At 46.2% G+C, this 8,647-nt stretch overlaps 1 long non-coding RNA gene across 1 annotated transcript; it reads right to left on the reverse strand.

Moving 5' to 3' along the window:
• Window positions 1-5,916: 5,916 nt before the first annotated feature.
• On the reverse strand, window positions 5,917-8,290 carry LOC120322720. Its single transcript, XR_005562580.1, has 3 exons — window positions 8,198-8,290; window positions 6,804-7,005; window positions 5,917-5,992 (listed from the first exon to the last, which is right to left on the reverse strand). It is a non-coding gene; the product is annotated as an uncharacterized LOC120322720 (long non-coding RNA).
• Window positions 8,291-8,647: the final 357 nt, after the last annotated feature.

Raw genomic sequence — 8,647 nt, forward strand, 5'->3', positions numbered from 1 at the left:
GAGGCACAGGCACACCGGGATGGGGGATGTGGCGCTGCATGTCCCGGGCTAAAGCGGGGCTCCCGCGCCCTACTCCCCACGCTGGCTCCGGGACAACTCCTCTTTTTTCCCAGGCATTAGCACTTCCCGAAGCACCGCTGCCCACACACGCACAGCCCGCCACGGACAGCCTGCCACTGCCACGCAGAGCCCGGCACTGCCCCAGAACCACACCGTACCTTTGCCCCGGGCAGAAGAGCAGCCAATCTCCTCAGCTCACAAGCGTGATCTTTTCAGCCATGATTTGCACCTGACAGTGAAATACTGAGTCATGCTAAATGCCACTCAGCTGTTCCTTGTTCTCTCCCCTTTTATCTCCTCTCAGGAAAGGTGATTACTGCAATAAAACCTCCTGGTTCAGTTCATGCCAGCCTCTAATTCTCCTAGAGGATCTGGCTGGAAAGTACCAGGTTAATGCATTGCACTAGTGGGTGTATGTAAGGCCCAGGTCTACCCCAGCCGACTGAGGGCACTGCATCCTTGACATCTCCCTTCTTCTCCTCCCAGGCAGCTCTCATAGTGGTGTCTCCAACCACTTAGCCACCCACGGTGCCTGCCTTCCTCACAAACATCACACAGGCCACAGGCTTCCATCTACCACAGAAACTCTTGGAGAAGCTCTTTGCCGGCTCCTCAGGCTGACACACAGCATCCCCTGCAAGACTAGGGGATACTCTGCCTTGCCCGAGCCAGCACAGCACTAATGCAAAGCAGAAAACAGCTGCCCACAGCTGACATGGACACATTGCCAACATCTGGCCATCGAAACACCTTCGCTGTCCTCTGTGCTTCAGTAGGACCTTGTGCCAACCTTCACCAGGGTTTGGGCTGCCGCATGGGAGATGGTGTTTTAATAAGTCAAAACCTGTAACTTTGGGTATAGTGGTCACGGATGTGCAAATTCAGTCATCACATTTGACACTGTGTCAGGTGGCAAGGCACTGTGGATTGCAAGTTGTATTTTGAGGGAAGGCCAGGGCGTCTGCCAGCAGACACGAGGCAACTGTTAGAGCTAAAAGGACAATAAGCAGCCCCCACAGAAGGGGTGACCTCAATCACTGGACCAAAGGCAAACATGGTTTCTAAGAAAAGCCTGAATCCAAAAAATGCCCTAGCAGGAGGCCTGGAACATCCCACAGGGCAAACTGAACCTTGTATTCCTGTTTTACTGTCTGTCATAAGCAGCAAGAATGGTGTTCATCAGCAGAGGAACTCAAGTTAATGGTCTCTTGTAAATTTTAGTACTTGCAGAAAGGTTTAATGAGAATTTTTGAACCTACAAAGTGGGAATATAAGCTAAAAACATGGCAACATTATATTTTTGAAGCCTGACATTATTTTGGTGCATGGTGGGGGCGATAGATTGCAACTAACAACAGCAACTGCAAGCCCTCTCCTACAGCTGTGCTGGTCACAAATAAAGGTCTGAGCAGGGCAGGAAAACCAATGTCACGAACAACAAAGGAAGCTGAAGCAGCCTCCACCTGGAGATTCCTTTTCCAGGCTCCTCTCTATGCTCATGGGTTTGCTTTGCAGATCCTCAGTGCCAGATCTCTTCCTTCCCCCTGGAATTAGCAAAGCTCTACCTCATCACTGCCAGAGAAGAAAATCCAGCTGGCAGTTCCTTGTCATTTCTTGCAGGGTGCTGCTTCCCCTCCCCTCGAACAAGCTTCTGTGCCTACCAGTTTTATCACCCTATTGCAACATCACTCTCACATATGGAGGAGTGCTCAGGGGCACTCTGCACACAGAGCTTCCACCTGGAGCCACAGAAACAGAAAAGTCAGAGTTCAGTCAAAATTTTATCTGGCATAAACCCACACCCCAGGGAAGACACTGCCTCCCCTTGCCCACTCGTGGTACTCTCTGCACCATTGCAAACTTCTTTCCCACTCGACAAATGGGGTGAGTGAACTCATCCAGGCTAAAACACAGTGGTTTGCTTCTTTCCCCAATGTACTTGTAACTTCTCCTCAACAACTGCCTTCTTCAAGGAAAAAGAATATATCCAGCTGGTTTCTTTCAGTACAGAGAAGAGCCAGTACTCACCTCTGTATCTAGAAGTGGTTGTTTAATAATCTAAATCCAGGCAACTACCCTAACACCTACATAAATCAATGGCAGATGTGATGAAAACCTTATAAGCAGCTGAGAAGGAACTACTAGGAAAAAGTTTTGCTTGGGACCTTGTGAAGTGTTTTCCACTAGTAAGTCTCAGCTGCTGGTGCTTTTGAGTTTATATCTGCATCACAATTTACAGATTTTGAGGTATAGCTCTCCATGACTGACTTTTGACAGCACTTTACCAGCAGCTTTTATGGCATCTGTGGGCTAAACCTTGCTTTGAAAGGACTCTACTTCCTCTGGATATTCTGATATGACCATATGTGCCAAAGGAGCTAACTTAAAAATCAACTTAAAAATCTCAGAGAAGAAAGAGCAGCAAGGGTACTGCTGGCTCTGATTCTTCAATGAGTGTCCCTAAAACAGCTCCTTAATACAAATTTACAATTTCCTCCCACAGAGCATGGCTAATACTTCACTTTTTCCATCCTCCACCAGCCATCCCTGTACAGATGATGCTTTCCAAGGCTGTTCCCCATGCACTGAACACAGCTATGGCACCTAAACATTGCCTGAAAGGGTAACAATAATTACTAAGCTGCAGCAGAGACAAGTCTGGCTTGCTCGTTTTCTTGCCCTTGCTGTGAAGAAATCTTATTTTATATGTCCACTACCACAGTTGGATTTTTCAGCCTGCAGACAACTTGTCTGCCTGGCCTAACTCACGTACTCCTGGCCAGGGTTTCATCTCACCTTATCAGTGTATTCAGCATTTGTTAGATCCTGACAACCCAGGCCTCTCCCTCACAGCTTCCCAGGATCCCTTTGTTCCTGTCGTTATCTAGTGTTGCCTTTTATCCTTCATGTTCTTTCTTTTTACTATCATTCCTCACCACACACCTTGAGGAGGACAAGTTTCCTGGAAGAAGGCTTATGGAAAAGGTCTTGCCTCACTATCTGAGCAAGCAAGGGAGCCAGGAGCTATTTACATATTTTCTGATAAGGAGTGAGAATGTCCTGATGTTACTGTGAAGTCCACAAGGAATTGGCTTTGTGCTGTTCTGCATTTCTTGCTTGTCCATGCTTGTCCAATTCTAATCAACTAACAGTATTAAACATATTTTACATACTGTTATAATATTATTTGGAGGAAAGAGCAGTATCATAGTCTTGAATTTAGTCATTAAAGAGGTGATATTGGCAATACTTAGCATTCAAAAATCATGCAAAGCATGACTTTTTCTTATTAATTAGCAGTTAATTTCTGCCTGATATATTATGTTACAGCTGCATCTCATTTCTAATTTGCAACGATTAGGGCAAATATTGTATTTTATTATATATTACTAATTTAAATTGTTTACTTTTTTATAAGGACTATAAGTGGGGGTCTTGTTTTTTTTACAGCTGACATTTTCTTTTCTTAGCTTAACTTTAAAGATCTGGAATCTTACAAGAAAACCCCAAAACAGCCAATATCCCCTCACATACACACATAGAGCAGAAGATGTGTTAAGACTAGTGTCTGGCAATACCACCAAGAGCTCTCCCTGCCCTGGCACGGGGTAACTGTAGGAGTAGGGGTGCTCAGCATTTTGCTTTCACTGTGGGAAGAGGAGAAGCAGCCAAGAACTGCCTGTTCACATAGAGCAGCAGCACAGCAGCGATCCCCAGGTAGTGAGCAGCCCTGTAGGAAGCCTGAGGAGTAAATCATGAGCTGAGCCAGGCTGAGCAAAGGGAAGGAGGTGGCAGGATGAGAGGCAGAGCCATTCCCCAGGGCTGCTGGATCTGCAGTCTCTTCTGGTAGTCGCAAGTCCCGGGTGAGGAAATGCATGGCAAAACCGGTCCATTACTCTCCAACATTTCCTTTTCAGTACGTGATCTTTGCCTGTTATGAACACAGCAGATTTCTGAGTGTTTCTTGCTCTGTCACTAAGAAGTAAGAAAGTAAGACAAGGCTATAAGATGACTGACTACCAGCAGAGAAGTTTGCTGTCAGCAATGTGCGCGGCCACTTCTGAAAATGCAGCTGAAACTCTCCTGGAGGCAGATCCTGAGATTGTAACTGTTTTCACTTGGACCCTATTCAATTCAGCCTGTGCTGACAACAAACAAAATAAAAAGTAAGCCAAGCCACAGTCTCGGAGAAGACGCAGGCAGCTGAGCAGAGAGCCTGTGACTGCCCCCGCAGGGGCTCCGGCTGCTTTCAGGGACCGTGGTATTGCTCCGGGGAGAACTCTTTTCTGCCCACTAATTCATTCTTTAATTTTTCATTAGATACTCGACCTGTTATGACTTTCAAAGTGCTTAATTCAAAGTTTCATCTTACTCACAGCACTTATCGAGCCCTAGAACTTAGCAAATACCTCTAACACACCTGCTTTGAACCTCAGTTTAGATTACCTAAAACTACCAGTTTGGTCAACTGAAGTTGGTTGGTCACCTTGACAGCCCCACCCATCCTGTCTCTGACACTCACTTGTGGCAGCACCTGCTGCAAGTAGATTAAAGGAATATCTATTAATTGTGGGGGGGTTTAATTGTTACAGTCAAATCTTACCATGGACACAATTCCTGACTTTTGAGAAGGCTTTTCTATGTGCAGTTTGGGCACAACACATTACAGATACACCATTTGTGAAAAACCATCCACACAGGGGGCAATCAGAGGGCAGGCTTCCTGCCAAGGAGCAAATTCCACGATCCTGACCCAGATGAGCCTGACACTAACACAGCACCTTGAAGACAGTAAACTAGAGGCCTAAAACACACAGCTCCACACATCATCTGCTGCTAACCAAATCTCAGTCCAGATATTTACATGTGAAAATCCATCTTAACTTGGTTTTTGAACAATTATACTCATTCTTATTTTGGTAAGCTGCTGATGGAAACAGTGCAAGTTTCTGTGTGTGATACTTTATTCAGCTAAACATTATACTGAGCTGTTCCCTCATCTTGCTGTACCTGACTCCAGCAGTGTTGGAAGGGGAATGCAAAACTCCACAGAACAGGGCAAGGGCCTGAGAAAGTAGTGGGGCTTCCTCTACTACAGGGGCAGGAGATCAAGGAATAAATGAGGGAGAAAGAGGTGCTGACAGAGAGACCTCAGAGATGGGTAAAGTTGCCAAAAGTGTTTCAGCACTGCTGGAAGGTGGATGCTTTCTTGCTGCCTATGCTGAAGGAAGAACCAGAACCAGAAACTATCTTCAATCCCCGGCATCAATCACTCCAGCTGCTCCCTGTGAACAGTACCAGGGGTAGAGCCCCAAAGGCTAGAGCAGCCCAGCTGCCCACTTGGGGACCCTGGGGGACAGGCAGCAGGGCTGACAGATGCATGGAAGTCACATGAACTGTGCGGCTCCCAGGCAGGAGGAGCAAGTGCAGAGGAAAACAACATTTCAGTGCACTGGGAACTGCATAAGAGTATCATAAATAATCACCCCGGTGCCACGGACCCTGCAGTCTGAGAGGAAGCGTTGCACTCGCAGCCCTGTTAACAGCCTTGACCTTGAAATGGTCCCAAAAGCAGGGCTGCAGAGGGACGAAACAGCAAAACATTTGCAAGTGGCCGCATTCAGGCGGAAAGACACCCCTGCGGCACGTCTGACACGGGATCGCTGCACAATTCCGCGCCCAGCCAAGCGCGGCCCCTCCGGGAGGGCGGCTCACCCAGGGCTTTCTAGCGTGGCAGCTCACCTCTGGACGACCCGAGGCTCTGCCAAACAGCGCTGAGAGTCTGAAAACACCCTGCACTTGCACTGCAGAAAGCGCCAGACAACTTACTCACCTGTGAGCTCTCAGTGCGCAGTGCCCAGACTCTGCCAGGATCAGCATTTTCTTGAGGCAAAATGGCATTCGTCCTGACAGATGCTAACAAGATGTTTCCCTGGGAAAAAGCAAGGATGCTTGTGGGGTTTACTTTAAGAGAATCGTTGTCTGCAAAGTCACTGTAATGCTTTCTAGAGTCCCTGGGATATTTTTGTAGTCATTCATTGTAAGATCTAGCAACTGCTGCAAAATAGCAAGGGCTGCAATAACAGCATGACACATTAAGGATGGCTTTAATTACATACACAATATCTATGCAAATGCCAGATAGGATCTCCTGCATGAAAGACAGGGTTGGTTTGTTTGCTTCTTATCCTCACAGTATGGAATCTTAGTGCTTCTTACGATGCAATATTAATTTGGTTAGGCTTAATTTAATTACTTTGGTTGGTAATTAAAGTAACATATCTTCAATTAAAGTAACCGGTATCATCATGAAATATTTCTGTCATAGTGGCTCCTAAAATATCTCAGTCAGGACTAGATCCATATTGTTCAAGAGGCTGTGAAAAAAAAAATACACAAGAAAATAGGCCCAAAGAAACCCACCTGCCTTATAATGTGAGGAAGCCACTGCTGAATGGCAGGTGCCTGGCATCTCTGGAAACAGAGTACAGTACCTGTCTGGAACCACAAGCAAAAGTTTTCTCAATCACATCCTAGTTTGAATACCTTGGGCTGCGTGTCATGCCCGACATTCCACCATAAACCACTAAAGCAGAGCTTGTTTCACTCCTTTCCTTTAGATGTTTCAGTCTGTTTGGTTAAACTTCAAGCACCAGAGTTTATAGTGATGACTGTCCCATATAACCCAAGTCACTGAGAGGTAAAGTAGCTTGGCCAAGATAGTGGTTAACTCAGTGTCTTACCTTTATTTGTACTGCTGTCCTAACTGTCCTAAGAAGCTGGGCTCCTGTCTGAGTAGCAGTAAACAGGCCAGGCCCTTTTCGAGTCACTGTCACAGTCAGAACTCCAGCATCCTGCCACTGGCACAGTACACCAGGGGATGGGGGTCTTTGACTTTTCTGCAGGAGCAGCTTTCCATAACGTGGTCTGGCCAACCAGTCATGACTGTGGTTTGAGGAAAAAAGCAAGCATTATCTCCAAATTAACACAGCACTTGTGGAATTAAACTGTTTGCTTGATTATGACAGCTCCAGAATATCATCCATAAGGTACAACGTTATATGCATGCTACAGAAATAGAACCAACCCCACAGATTGCCAGGACAAAGTTAACAATACAATTTGAGCTTAGTCCTCTACTCTACAGGTCATGTGGCACAGTCTTAATTTCTTATTTCTCCTGTATTAATTTATCAGTGAAGCTTGAGCCCACTCTCTCCCTCACAGCTCTCAGGAAGAGACTGCTCCCAGACTCTCTCTTTCAACTGAATGGCAAGGGAAATATTGTGTGGGCCAGGAGAACACATATGGGACAGGGTGTTACAGAAGCAGTTGTAGACAGCAGTGGAATGCCAGCAAACAGGATCTTTGAGTCTAGCACCAGCTCTGGAGGCAGAGAGCAGCCTAAGTCATCATAAACAAGAGGCCCCATCATACCAGCCTGTAGATTTCTTTTGAAAGATGATAGGGCAAAGCAGATGAATCTCACTGCTTTATAGGCCACAGCTCCATTCCCAGCTCCGTACACAGCCCACGTGCTGCAGTGTATCTGCAAAACAGGTGAATGACCACTGCTGTCCTGCAGGAAGGATAACTGGCTTCTAGGAGTGGATGTGCTAACAGCAGCAGTGGAATATGTGGGATCAGACATCATGGACTTCTGGCCAGCAGTGAATGGCATTATGACTATCTGACTTCTCCCCCTCCACTCCCTCTTCCCTGGTCATTATGTGGGCTGGCAGGAGACTTGCCAAATGTGTCAGAACCACATGAAATGCATGACACTTGTGACCCTGACCTTGTGGTCCCCAGGCTGACTATCAAGTCTGAGGCACAGACCAACCCAAAACGAAATGAGGAAGGTCCTACCCAGACCATAAAGGACTGCAGGACTGGTCTCAGGGTTTTGTTTACTCTGCAATTTTTAAGTTGGAAACCACTCCTCCCGTAATAACAAGAAAGCTTTTGAATTCAGTGCTACATATAGCAATTCTCTTATATCTATGAGCTGCATGGGCTTGTTGATGCCAATGCCCTGTAACCAAGAGCCTCCGCTATCACACACAAGTCCTCATTATGTTGCATAACAAATTACCTTTGTTGCCCAATAGAATGGAACAGTAGATTTTGTTGTTACCTCGTGTAAACTTTAGTCTTGCGAATTCCATTTTGCACTGACACAATTGCTTCTGCCTGACAAGTGCTTTATTTCTGTTGTTAAGCAGCAAGCTCCATGATACACAGGCAGCCAGGGACCCTGAAAAACAAGTTCAGAAATACATAAATATGCCACCACTGTGTCTGCAAAACAATCGGCCACGTGGATCCCTACTGCTGCACAACACTGGGCTTAGAGGCTGCAGCTACACATCCTGGGAGGCAGCACTGCTGCAGATTCATCCCTCGTGGTCATCTGATGTTTTCAGTTACAAGAAAAAACAGTAGCATAAAGAAACAAAGAAAGTGGCAGAACAGCAAAGGAATTTTAAACCAACAAAGACTTCATGGTGGTGGCATTTTAATGTTATACTATTGCCTTTCTAATGGATTTATCCGACTGCATTACGTTACCTCTTGTTTTCAGTGT

The sequence above is a fragment of the Pipra filicauda genome, unplaced genomic scaffold, assembly GCF_003945595.2.
Source record: "Pipra filicauda isolate LSUMZ 115617 unplaced genomic scaffold, ASM394559v2 scaffold146_size1912638_pilon, whole genome shotgun sequence".
NCBI classification, from domain to species: Eukaryota; Metazoa; Chordata; class Aves; order Passeriformes; family Pipridae; genus Pipra; species Pipra filicauda.